The sequence below is a fragment of the Schistocerca gregaria genome, chromosome X, assembly GCF_023897955.1.
Source record: "Schistocerca gregaria isolate iqSchGreg1 chromosome X, iqSchGreg1.2, whole genome shotgun sequence".
Classification (NCBI taxonomy): domain Eukaryota; kingdom Metazoa; phylum Arthropoda; class Insecta; order Orthoptera; family Acrididae; genus Schistocerca; species Schistocerca gregaria.
In genome coordinates this window covers 316,651,986-316,665,462 of record NC_064931.1, presented here as the reverse complement: position 1 = coordinate 316,665,462, position 13,477 = coordinate 316,651,986, and the positions used below count along the sequence as shown (strand labels likewise).

Below are 13,477 nucleotides of genomic sequence, written 5' to 3'. Positions count from 1 at the left end.
TAGGGGAAACTTCTGGTAAAATGTAAATACATTAGGGTTAAAGAACACCACTCATCGAAAAGCACAAGAAATTAGTCATCAACAGGCACAGCAAAAAGGAAAGAAAATTTGCTGTCTCTTGGAAGGAATCTTGTTGGCAACTCTAATGCTTCAGCTATTTGGTAAGTGGTCTCCTTAACTCCTAAAGCATTTGTGGAGCAAACTGTATGTTTCATTAGCCTGTTAGCTCCGAGGAATAGCATTTTTGGAAAGTTTTGGAATGATTTTGATCTTGTGTAAGTGTAGCGCCCCAAAATACAAGGTGAGTGGATACTTTTACTTCTGTAATTATATATCACGAATATGCATATTGATTATGTAAGAATCCTGATTCTAGTGGTGGTTACACTGAATAAAATGTTCTTGGGCTTCCACTGCATTATCGGTTAAAATGCCATGAGCTTTTCACCAAGTCATCATCATCATCATCAAAATGACTGCTGATGGGCTGCTGCTAGGCTTTTACATACTCTAGCTGACAGCTGTGAAGTTATTGGTACCCACAGTACAGCCTTATATGGAGGTATGTTGAATCCGCATTTGATGCGCCTATTTCAACCTTGTGATCACTAGATCCCACAATGTGCTGAATTATTAAACGTGTTGTCAGTGATTTTTATGACAATGGCTTCTTTCATTACAATGTCCCACGTGCCATTAGTGAGAGCCACAACAGAGGTGTTGTCAAGCTTGATCTGGCGACTCTTTCCAGCTAAAGCAGATTTTTCAGGATAGTACAGGTGATAAAACTCTCGTGTATACTTATTAACCACTTGTACAAGTTTACTTTTTCGAAACTATTACAAATGCCTACCAGCATTTCTGTAATTGCCACATCTGAAAAATGATTTTATTTTCTCTCTCTTCAGCAAGAAACGTACCTTATTTAACAAAGAACTAAAAAAAAAGCAAAAATGCAAATTTCTATTCCTGCTCCTCACTGGTGGCCTTATTGCAATTCTTACTTGAGACAGATTTGTTTAGTGATTGTCATAGCCATTATTCTTGAAGAGGTTGTGTAAATGGCACAGCACATGGGGCAAATTATCAGTATCCGATATTTTTCTTGAACAATGTACTACAGTTTGTATCACATGCCACATGATGATGGCTGATGGCATGCAAGTACAGATTAGTGAGCGACAGTTTTCTGTAGAAACTGTGACTAAGGCACCCACTGTCCTTGTGATGGATGACGATACCTAGGTAAGGCAAAGTGTCGTCTTTTTCCTATTTCTGTAGTGAACTTCATGTTACTGTTAATGCTGTTGAGATGTTCCAGGAATCCATCAAGTTTTCCATGTCCATGGGGTCAAATAATGAACTTGTTGTCAACATATTGAAATGAACAACTAGTCTAATGGGGTCATGACTAACACAATATCCTTTAAGTTCTTCATAAGCAGGTTTGCAATTGCAGAAGTAATGAGCTTCCTATTGCAACATTGTCCATCTGATCATAATACTGGCCATAATAATAATACAAGTGTGTGCCTGAACAGACTGACCACGCCACTTTCACAAAATTGGTTTACTAGATCCAAAAAGTATTTGATAGGCATATTTGCAAACTGTACAACAACATCAAAACTGACCACAATATCATCCGCATTAAGTTTAAGACATTTAATTCAGGAGATAAAATGATATGCTTTGATATAAACCAAGACCCACATGCGAAGCGGGGAGACTGGTCAAGTACTTCGCCAGTTTGTATGTCAGTGAACCAATGGTGGATACGATGAGGCAGAACAGCATCCCATCCTTGATCTCACATAGAGCACAGACAATAGGTCTGCTCTCATGTCATTATTATTCTAAATGCTGGGTCATGGGGAAGCTTCTGGTGAGTATTCATGTCTGCAATTATAGCTATTTTGTAGAAAGAACAACAATGCTTCCATCACTTCATAGTGCACGAAGGCGCGCTCAACTCCAGTCATGTTTTGTGCTGGTGCCTTCGATTTGTGGTGATAAGGCTGGTTTCACAACAATTTGTCTACTGTTTCACTGGGCAACTTGGGGAGTGCTTGTTTTGACACCATTCGCTATTTCACAGGCAGGGATGTGTTGCTGCAAAGGGGTGAATAAGTAAGCTTAAGTGCCAATATGGTATCCATGTCTATATATATGACTATCAAGTTGATGACAAGACTAAAGAAATACCTAATCAAATCATTCTTCAGGCCTCCACAAATAATCAGACAATTACTGTGAACAGATAAAGTTGAGGTCTCGGAATAAATGAGAGTTTACAATCTTACTTCAGACAAACAGTGCACGCTCTATCACAACACAGAAAGGAGCAAGGGGGTTTTATTAGCTGTGCTCTCCCAAATAATCTGCTTTACCTCAGGATGCTCCAGAAAAAGAGTCACCAGATCAAATCTGTCATGTCTCACACTAATGGTGTTTGGCACAGTGTAATTCAAGAAGCCATTGAAATAATGATAACTGAAAACACCTTTAATCTATATGGTGGTCTAGGGCTCAGTGCAGTGCGAGATCCAATGATTGCAAAGCTGAAGTGGGTGCACTGATTGCAATGTCAACATATACCCATATACGGCAATACAGTGAGCAGTACTTGCAGAAGCTCCTATCATTTTAACCACACAATTCAGCTTCAAGCCTCAGAACTTCTATACTTATTGATATGTTTCAACAATCCACTCCAGTCATCTCCAAGTCACTGGGATAGTAAACCACAATCCACCTATGCCTAAATTAACTGCAGTAAAGAAAATTCCTCATTCTCTGAGATCACTGCATGGTGAGAGTTAATGTCTTAAGAAATTTGGACTCATCAGCTCAGTCAATTGGACACTTTAAAGTGGATCCATTAACAACACACCAACCACATTACAAATTCTCAGACACTGGGTAAATGGTACACATACAACTGGGCTGTTCCCAGAACGAATTAGTCACTCTGTAGAAGAGTGTGTACCGATACAAAACTGTTCATCTGGCTTCTTGTTGTATACCATGCCCACAAAGCATACTCTGGACACTAGGTAGCAAATGGTAGCCACAGTATCCAACGTGGCAATGCCAGACTCTTCACATATCTGTGCAAGTATATGATGACTAGTGCCACATGCTGCATGCAATGCCTTGACTGGCACAAAGTATTTCATATTAAGAGGCACTGCCCCCCCCCCTCCCCCACATCCTGCACAGTGTCAAACAAGACAATCACACTACCTTAGTACATCAGCCTTACTTTATGCTGCTAACAGACCACTTTGTTAACTGTAATTGGTTTTGCTTAGTAGTCCCAACAACTGTATTTTAAGTTGAAGTGGAAATACTTCAGTGTTTAATAACCAAAGATGTAATCTAGCAAGCACCTTAAAAATTATGCATATAAAGTTTTTATAATATTTTCATACTTCATCGTTCACTGTCGGGGTTTACTTCTTTTTAAATCATTGTTAAGTAGTTAGTTTGATTTTCATTTAATAAAGAGATGTCAAAGAAAGTGAAAAATATTGAAGTATGATATCCAATTATACACGATTTAAAAAAAAGTAATGCAACATTGCAGACAGAAAATGACGAACAGTTATTTTACTACAATTACATGTCTGAAGTATAAACTTCAACAACAATTCCGGAATGACCTATGTCGCATGTTTTGAGTGAAAATAGATTTTTCCTGTATGCATTCAGTTTAATTTTACCAAAAACATTGCTAAGAACAGATTTCAAAAGTACTGTCATATTGGGTACGATTGGCCCCTTTTTTGATGTTTTTGTACAATATCTCTTGCATTTCTATTCACAGTGATTTTTATTAATATGCATTATCTCTATACAAACATCCATATCACATTGTTATATTTTTCATAGGTTAGCAGAAAAAAATAACTAAAGGAGTCAATGTTACCCCATGACCTGGGGTAACTAAAAAAACGTGCAGAATAATCCTGTGGTAAATATTAGTGTAGTGCAGTATGAGTGTGATCACAGTAAAGGGTCCTCAATGATCCCCAATGAAAACTGAATGTTTTGTAAAATGTTGATAAGCTAGGTATCAGAGAAACATCTTTTTATGAATAAAATTATCAATCCTTTATTTAAAACACACAAAAAACTTACTGAAAAAAATTAAACTTATTTTACTAAAATGCTCCCTGGAAATTTATACAGAGTTCTGCACCATTCTGCCCTTGGCAGCTTGCCAATCATATGACAAAATGGGGCAGTGCCATTTTCCTTTGGAACAAATGTAGTTTTCATTGAGTCAGTGGAGTGAAGCTCCCATTACTTCAACTATCTTTTCCTCTGTTGCTCTTTTTTGAATAGTACAAAAACAAATGATGGAAGTAGGATCACATTTGAGGAAGTGGAGAAAATGGTCAATAGATTGCAGTGCAATAAAGCAGCTGGGGTTGATGAAATTAAGTCGCAACTCATCAAAATACAGTGGAATGTCAGGTCTTAAATGGCTACACAGGATACTTGAAATGGCCTGGGAGTCTGGACAGGTTCCATCAGACTGGACAAAAGCAGTAATCACACCAATCTTTAAACATGGAAACAAAAGATTGTAACAACTACAGAGGTATCTCTTCAATCAGCGTTGTGGGTAAAAATCTTCTCAGGTATTGTTGAAAGGAAAGTGCGAGTATTAGTTGAGGACCAATTGGATGAAAATCAGTGTGGGTTTAGGCCTCAGAGGTTGTCAGAACCAGATCTTTAGCTTACAGCAAATAATGGAGAAGTGTTATGAGTGGAACAGGGAAATGTATCTATGCTTTATAGATCTAGAAAAGGCATACGACTGGGTTCCTAGACCAAAGTTATTGTCTGTTCTACGAGATTATGGAATAGGAGGCAAACTTTTGCAAGCAATTAAACGTCTTTACATGGACAGTCAGGCAGCAGTTAAAGTTGACGATAAATTGAGTTCGTGGTTCAGAGTAGTTTCAGGAGTAAGACATGGCTGCAACCTGTCTCCACTGTTGTTCATATTATATATGAATCATATGTTGAAAACAATAGACTGGCTGGGTGAGATTAAGATATGTGAACACAAAATAAGCAGTCTTGCATATGTGGATGACTTAGTTGTGATGGCAGATTCGATTGAAAGTTTGCAATGTAATATTTCAGAGCTAGATTAGAAATGTAAGGGCTATGGTATGAAGATTAGCATCTCCAAAACGAAAGTAATGCCAGTGGGAAAGAAATATAAACGGATTGAGTGCCAAATAGGAGGAACAAAGTTAGAACAGGTGGACAGTTTCAAGTACTTGGGATGCATATTCTCACAGGATGGCAACAGTGAAAGAACTGGAAGCGAGGTGTAGCAAAGCTAATGCAGTGAGCGCTCAGCTACGATCTACTCTCTTCTGCAAGAAGAGTCAGTACCAAGACTAAGGTATCTGTGCACCGTTCAATCATTTGACCAACTTTATTGTATAGGAGCAAAAGCTGGGTGGATTCAGGTTACCTTACCAACAAGGTTGAGGTTACAGATATGAAAGTAGCTAGGATGATTGCAGGTACTAGTAGATGGGAACAATGGCAGGAGGGTGTCCACAAGGAGGAAATCAAAGAAAAACTGGGAATGAACTCTATAGATGTAGCAGTCAGGATGAACAGGCTTAGATGGCGGGGTCATGTTACACGCATGGGAGAAGCAAGGTTACCCAAGAGACTCATGGGTTCAGCAGTAGAGGGTAGGAGTAGTCAGGGCAGACCAAGGAGAAGGTACCTGGATTCACTTAAGAATGATTTTGAAGTAATAGGTTTAACATCAGAAGAGGCACCAATGTTAGCACTGTATAGGGTATCAGGGAGGAATTTTATAAGGGGGCTATGCTCCAGACTGAACACTGAAAGGCATAATCAGTCTTAGATGATGATGATGATAAAACAGAAACGTCTGCTTCCCCCTTTCACCCCCAACTGCTTTTACCATATCAATGTCATCAGGGAAAAGATGGTAACACTCAAACCTACTGAGCAGCAAATCTTCAACAAATGGTTTGTTTGAAGGGTCAAAATTGCTTTCATCATTTTCCCAAGTCTCTGGCAATTTCATTACACCTAGCTCATCTGATGAAGAATTATCACACTTTTGGAAGAAATTTTTCCTGGCCTTTGGGAGGTCTTCATTAGCTGTGGATCACTTGAAGCAACTAATCTGAGGATAATTTCTATCCTTTATACCTGCAGATAATTTGAACATTTTATATGGTGCAGACACACTTTCATATGATGACCTTTTGAACAATTTTGGACCAATGTTCAAAGCATGAACACCTAAAACAGCTTTACCCCAGAGCTTACATTTATTTTCTTTCTTTTTGTATTTGACAGGACTATTGATTTACTTTTCTTTTCACAGAGAGATTAATTTAAAAAAAACCCAGAGATTCAGCTACAGCTTCCTTCTTTGCTTCCATATCCTGTTCACTAGGGAGTTTACAGAGGACAACTTTTTTAAATTGGAATATTCCACATGCCTTGAACGTATTTTGGAGATTTATCTTAATTTCACGCCTAGACTATTTATCAGTTCGTTAAGAAGGGTCCAAAACATTGCCCTTGGTACAGTTTGTAACAGTGTATTGCTCATTTTGAGCAATGAGTCTTCAATTGATGAGGGGGAAAAAGAAAAATCCAAAGGTTGTGTTAAATGGGTTTTATTAGCTGGGATACACACAAATTTTATGTAATTTTCTTCACATAGCTGACAAACCTTACTTGTGAAATGTGAATTTAAGTTGTCCCGTATCATTATCTTTGTACCAGGCAGGTTTTTAGCATGAGGAAGTAGCACATTTTTAAACCAGTCTGTAAATACTGCACTCTCAAACTAACCCTGTTGAGTTCTGTTGTAGATTGTTCCACCTCTACAGCACCTTCCATCAATATGAATTTTCAGTTTTATGAACAATAAGTGGTAACAAATATCAGAAGCAGACCCACACATCAAGATAGTTGTGGATGATGACTTGGTATGGTTGAAATCAAGGTCAAGAAACTTCACTCCATGGCGAAATATAAGTTTCTTCCTTCCTCGGCCATTTGACGTATTAGATTCATTTCAATTAAATACATTACAGGCTTTTAATCTTTGGCAGTTGTTTTCAAATTGGTAAAATATTTGATACGTCGATCTTTCGTCTCTTCCTCCTTGCTGCAAAGAGAACTTTATTTCGTTTAATAAATGTATCGGCCAAATCGTTCATTACGTGGATAGTTATTCCAGAATCATCTTTCCTTGCATCCAACTAAGTCTAGGAATGTTTCGGAAAAACGTTAATATCCATAATATGCAGTGCAAACCCCAATCAGCAACAGTGGCAGTAGAATTTTCTAATATACGTTCTTCTGATGTTAGTGCATTTTTATTTCCTACCTTAATTGGTCCATTTTTCCTTAAGTGGTTTTTTCACTGTGTTTTTTATACACCTTGCCTCTTGGCTGCACCTTTTATTATCTCTCTGCTATTTTTACTAAATCACTTCTTCCAATGTTTCCTTACCCGCATCTAGGTACTGCCTTGCACCTGGAGACCTTTGCTACATTCTAGGCACTGCAGTTATAGCTTTTTTAGTTATAGCTTTATCTATTCAAACTGACACTTTATTCTTTAACTTCACTGCCTAATAAAGCTATAGCCTATTGTGCCCCTTCCTTATGCTTAAAACAAACACTAATCTCAATCTAAAACTATTGCAATAAACAGAACACTTAACAACAGAGCCTGTCCATGACTGACTGAGTTTAAATTCCCTGTTGCTCCACTCATTTTTTACACTTATTAATTACACTTGTTTTTTGCCATATTTGGGGAAATACATGTGGATTAATGGAAATTTGGTAATAACATTTAGGAGGTCAATGTTACCACAGAGAGAAAAACCTGACAGTGATAGGATTAGCTACTACTTCTGGGCCCTGAAACTTTTCCCAATTCTATTTATAAGTAGAGCTTGCTTAAAAAATTGTTTTTAACTATGTTATAATATTTCTTTTTAATTTTATCTTAAAGTGTACAAATTCAAATCAACAGATTCAATTGTATTATATGATAATTTTTATTTTGAAGGAGATACTTAAGTTTATTCAGAAATGAAAAGGAAGAGCGAAATTGACCCCAGGGTCAATATTACCCACAGGGCTCAGTATTATCCCAGTCGACAGTACCTAAGCTAGTAACTAATCTTTACACTGCCATATATATATAATCATCTGTTTAAAGGGACTAAACTACTGGGCCATCAGTTCCTCTATTTCACAACAAAAACACGTAAAAAGGCAAAAAGTGTAAAAAGTAGGGACTTGGCTGCTCAAACTATGTGAGTGAGTTAAAAGAGTTTTAAAAAGTGTGTCAGTAGCTGTAACACAACAGGTCACAGAAGACAGAGATAGCCGAAGCATTATCTTGCACAAGAAGGTCTAAAGGCACAACAAGGTGAGGGCAGAAGAAAGTAACCTGCAGTAGCATGTGGGGAACCCACTGCAGGTTCTCCCCTCCCCACAGACACTCCAACACAAAGCGGAAGAGTATTGTAGTTTCGTGTAAAATCCACAGCCCCTCAGGAAATACAACACTTGGGTAAGCTGTCTCATCATCTCAACGCATCTGAGGTAGTGAGATAGGCAAGCTGAGAGCATGCTACAGTCCAGCCAGTAGGGCACACTCGACTACAACAAGTGTTATAGGCAGTAGACCATCGCAGCTGCAGTGACGAGGAGCCTCCTGATGCATAATCAGCATAACGCAATGACATCTTTCCAAGAGGACAGGAAAGATGTATTGCACACCTTAGTCGACCCTTTGATCATTTAAAACTTGTTTTGGGTTGTAGCAGCCAGCCATTCCAATTCCCAGAGCCGCAAAATATTACATTGAAGTTGTAATTGGAACCCTCTAATCGGTATTCCAACATCAAGTTGATCTGTAGTTGCATATTTAGCTAGATGGTCGACTAGTTCACTTTTTGAAATTCCTATGTAGCTCTATGTCCAGATGAAGATCATTGTCTTTCTAGAGCTGTAGCGATCAACCAGTAGGTCCTGACTGCCAGTGACCAAAATATTTTTGGGGCAGCACAGGAATATGCCTTTTAAGCAATTCATGGAGTCACTTCAGATCAGAAAGTTCATCGTGGCCAGGGATTTGACAAACCACAGAGCCCGAGATACTACAGCAAACTGTGCAGTGTACACCCTGCAAATACTCAGCACAGAGTGCTTCTCATGTCACTTAACAAGTGCAAAAGTGTAACCAAACCTGTCACTGACTTTTGATCCTTCCACGTAGATGCATAACGAATCAGAGGATTGAATGAAATAGGGGTCAGAAGGATAGGATCAGCCTCCTCCTTGGGGCCACAGAAGAGGTCCATCTGCATCACAGGACAGAGTACAGACCATGCGGGTAGGCTGTTAGAGTTTCTTCAGTAGAGTATAGAGTTGGATCCTAGATGGTCTAACCAGTTTTGAGCAATGTGTAAACAGTCTCAACCCCTGGTTGTGGAACATAGTTGAGTGACATGGGTGAGTAGGCACCTGACAGACTGAATGCGTAATTTGCCAGTAGCTTTTGTTGTCTAACCTGCAGTGGTTCACTTCCACCAGGAGGCTGTCAACACAGTTTGTACAGAAGACCCCTATTGCCAACCACATGCCAGTGTGGTGAACAGGCTGCAGCAAGCTCAGTATCCATAGTTCAACAGGGATAAAATTAGCACTTTGTAAAATTTACCTTTTTCATGTAAGCTGCCTTGAGCCGCCGGACATATGGCAGCTAACTTAGCTTGTTGTCAAATAAAATATCTAAGAATTGAAAAGTTTCAATGACTTCAAGTATCTGGTCACGAAGATAAATTTCTGGGTGCGGGCACACAGTCCGGAATTGGCTGAAATGCACAACTTTTGATTCTGCAGGAGAAAATTGATAGCCATGATTCAGAGCCCAGTTATGAATTCTCCAGACACCCCCCTGAAGTTGGTGCACAGTGATGCAGAGGTGTGGTAAAGGCAAAGATCGTCCACAGAAAGTGACAGACTGAGGTCCATTGCATTTACAATACCAGTGATGTACCGGGTGGTCAAAAAGTCAGTATAAATTTGAAAACTTAATAAACCATGGAATAATTTAGACAGATGGGTAAAAATTGACACACATGCTTAATATGACATGGGGTTTTATTAGAGAGAGAGAAAAAAAAAAGTTCACAAAATGACATGACAAAATTACCTGAAGTCGCAAGTGTATCGTGATTGGCAGACATCACTAGGGATGCTGAAAGACAACATCCACTGCTAATGCCTCACCATAACTCCGGACATGCTTTACAGTGCTGTTGACAACATTATTCTTCGACTACAGCTATTGCTGAGGAATGATGGTGGACATATTGAGCATTTCCTGTAAAGAACATCACCTTTGCTTTGTCTTACTTTGTTATGCTAATTATTGCTATTCTGATCAGATGAAGCGCCATCTGTAGGACATTTTTTGAACTTTCGTACTTTTTGGTTCTAATAAAACCCCATAATCATTTCAAGCATGTGTGTCAATTTGGACCTTTCTATCTACATTATTCCAGGATTTATTCAGTTTTCAAATTTATACCGACTTTTTGATCACCCAGTATATAGTGAACAGTGTTATGCTGAGAACTAATCAACTAAAAGAGGCACTCCAGCAATTGCCCGCAAATTATACGCGAAATGTATCTGCAAGAGACCATGCTAGACATGGATTAATTCTTTCAGAAAAAACACAGAATCCATATGTAAGACAATTAGCTAGTCAGATGAGACAAGAAAAAGAAAAAAATATTTTGACATTGTTCATCACTGGAAAACATTTACTTGTACCTATTACTTGTACATCAAATAACAATGAAAAAGAAAGTGTTGTTAAGTAATTTAGAAGTGTATCTGGATATATGCCAATTTTGTAATCTTGTTAGAGTAAAACAGCAGCAACACTATCAACAAAAGCACTGATGTGCAAAATTATCTAAGCAGCAACAGAAGAGACGAATTACAGGTAGAGTACACGAGATTTCACATAGGCAACAGAAATGCAAAGACTACACATTAATCATTACATGAGAATATGTTTAAGGCCAGCTAAAAGATTACTGACATAGCAGACTGAGATCATCCCTATGTAAAACTTTTGTAATGGATTTGCATAGTATTTTTTTTATGGTTATGTAGAATACATGTAACTAATATGCATTAACTTATTTGTTAGAGGCTTGCCCACTAGCTCAAATCTGTTACTTGAATTTACCTCAAAGCTTCAGTTTTTATAACGAAAATTGGGTTAATTATGCAGAAGTCCGTCTGCAAAATCGTGCTCTCACTGGGGACTGAAGGGGGGAGGGGGGGGGGGGGTTGTCAGTAACACACACTTGCCCATCCCTCTGCAATGTACTGTGCATTGGCTTTAGGTGTATGCATGTAGATGTAAATAAAAACTATTAATAATCTAAACACCACGGACTAAAAACCACAAACAAACGCTTTCATATGTGCTGTTTAACCTGGTTACACAACTATAGATCAAATAGCGAGATGTGACTTGAATGACCATGTTTAACATTTTCTGTTAATAGTCAGCTGGCTAACTGTCTCTGAAAAATTAAAAGCAAATAGCCAATGACTTGTGGCCAAAGGTAAATTTCAACCAAATCATTCCTGATAATAGGCCACTGTTGCCAAAGTGGTGTACATTAAGATTAATAAACCAGACAATAAAACAATTATTCTGTGCATTAACATACAGTAGTTTACGTGTCATCACCACTTGATCAGTAATTTAGATTTTGTCTATTAATTTTCATTTAGTTCATCATTTTGCCCTTGATTAAAAAGATATTTCAATTTCGCGATATTTTCGGCAGTAGAGTTGAGACAGTCATCTGGAAAGTTGTTCCAAGCAGTTACTTGAGTACCTACAGAATTTTATTTACAAATTAATAATAAAATGACTCATTTCACATCCTTACGACTTAACGTGCGCAATGATTCGTGGAACATGAATTAACCAACTATTTATCCATTTTAATGTATGCTAATTTGAAGTGTATTTTATAATAATCGTCTTTCCTTTCCAAATACAACAGGTCAGTGACAATCCAGTGCCATAGGTCTTTCTACGAAAACGCACTAATATATTAACAAATTCCCAAACATGGCGTTTCCACTTCCCTTTTGTGGGTGATGACTTACCCTGCTGCACAAATCCTGCAAATTAAATTATCATTCATGAGATGATGATAAAATTAAGATATTTGCATGACGGAAAGCTTAACAGTATTATATACTAGACAGAAACATGAAAATGTTGTCGCTCGTACTTACTGACAGCTTACCGCCCACTGGATACAACAAACACTATTGATTTTCAAAGATTCTTTATACATACAAACCACCTGTGAAACCGACGCCACCAACGTGCTTATTTGTAGGTGGCGATGTTCAAAACAGTAAGTTTAATAAACACTCTGGCCGAATTAAACTCATTGGTCCGAAAATATAATCATAGCCTAGAAATATCTCTATTTCTACTGTACATATATAATTCGGAGTATAACAGCAAGGACATTACAGTATTGAAGCTTTTGAGCATATAGCTCCTTTGTTCAGTGTATTACAATAATTTATGAAGCACGCTCCTTTTTCTAACATAACATTTATTCTTAGGCGTTCTAACTACACTTAAAATAAATTGATTAAAATATAAAGTATGGGAACTATTGTCAAGGAACGTTGTGACGATACATTAACTGATCCCTATATCGTAAGTAACAGATAATCTTTTTAAAACGTGGACATATGAAAAATCATCCGACTGACAAATTTCCTACACTGATGTCCCAACTTTCACTACGTTCCGATAACCAGTTTATGTGCCACACTACCTTAGCGACATCAAATGTCGGAATGCAATTTTAATATGAATACTTCATCTGTTTTTAAGTTTATTTATTTATCCATGACTAGATAAAAATCCATAAGCATGTACTTTATACTTTTTAAGTGGCAAATGCGTTTCACACACACACACACAACCACACACACACTGCACAGTGGATTTGAGAAAAGAAGTAACAAGATTTCTGGTGGCAGTATTATTTCAGATTAAGTGTAGGTTTTAGCGAAAGAAATCAACCATATTACAGTGTCTCTTAGATAACTCGCACTAAGCATTGCTCAAAAATATGGCGTAGAATGAATTTAATATTTCGTAATATTTTGTGTGCTATATACCACACAAACACTCATTCATGATGGTATAGAACAGTGCAGGGCCATATTCTCGAACACCTGCTGGGTAGACTAAACTGTGCACTTCACATCCAGTGCATCAATTTCTTCATAGGTAGTATCATAGTACACTACTGTCTCAGGCTTGATTGTTGCGATGCTCAATGAAACAGCATTATGC

The 13,477-nt window shown here is 37.9% G+C and overlaps 1 protein-coding gene across 3 annotated transcripts in view; it reads right to left on the bottom strand.

Annotated features, from left to right (window-relative positions):
• The window catches only part of LOC126299284 (constitutive coactivator of peroxisome proliferator-activated receptor gamma-like), a 633,226-nt gene extending 620,752 nt beyond the window's left edge, over positions 1-12,474 (bottom strand). For 2 of the 3 annotated variants that reach the window (XM_049991071.1, XM_049991070.1), the window contains exons 1-2: positions 12,391-12,474; positions 12,259-12,273 (exon numbers count right to left, since the gene is read on the bottom strand). The gene's annotated coding sequence lies outside the window, so the exon portion shown is untranslated. The remainder of the gene's footprint in view (positions 1-12,258; positions 12,274-12,390) is intronic. The other variant, XM_049991069.1, reaches the window with a different exon arrangement.
• Positions 12,475-13,477: the final 1,003 nt, after the last annotated feature.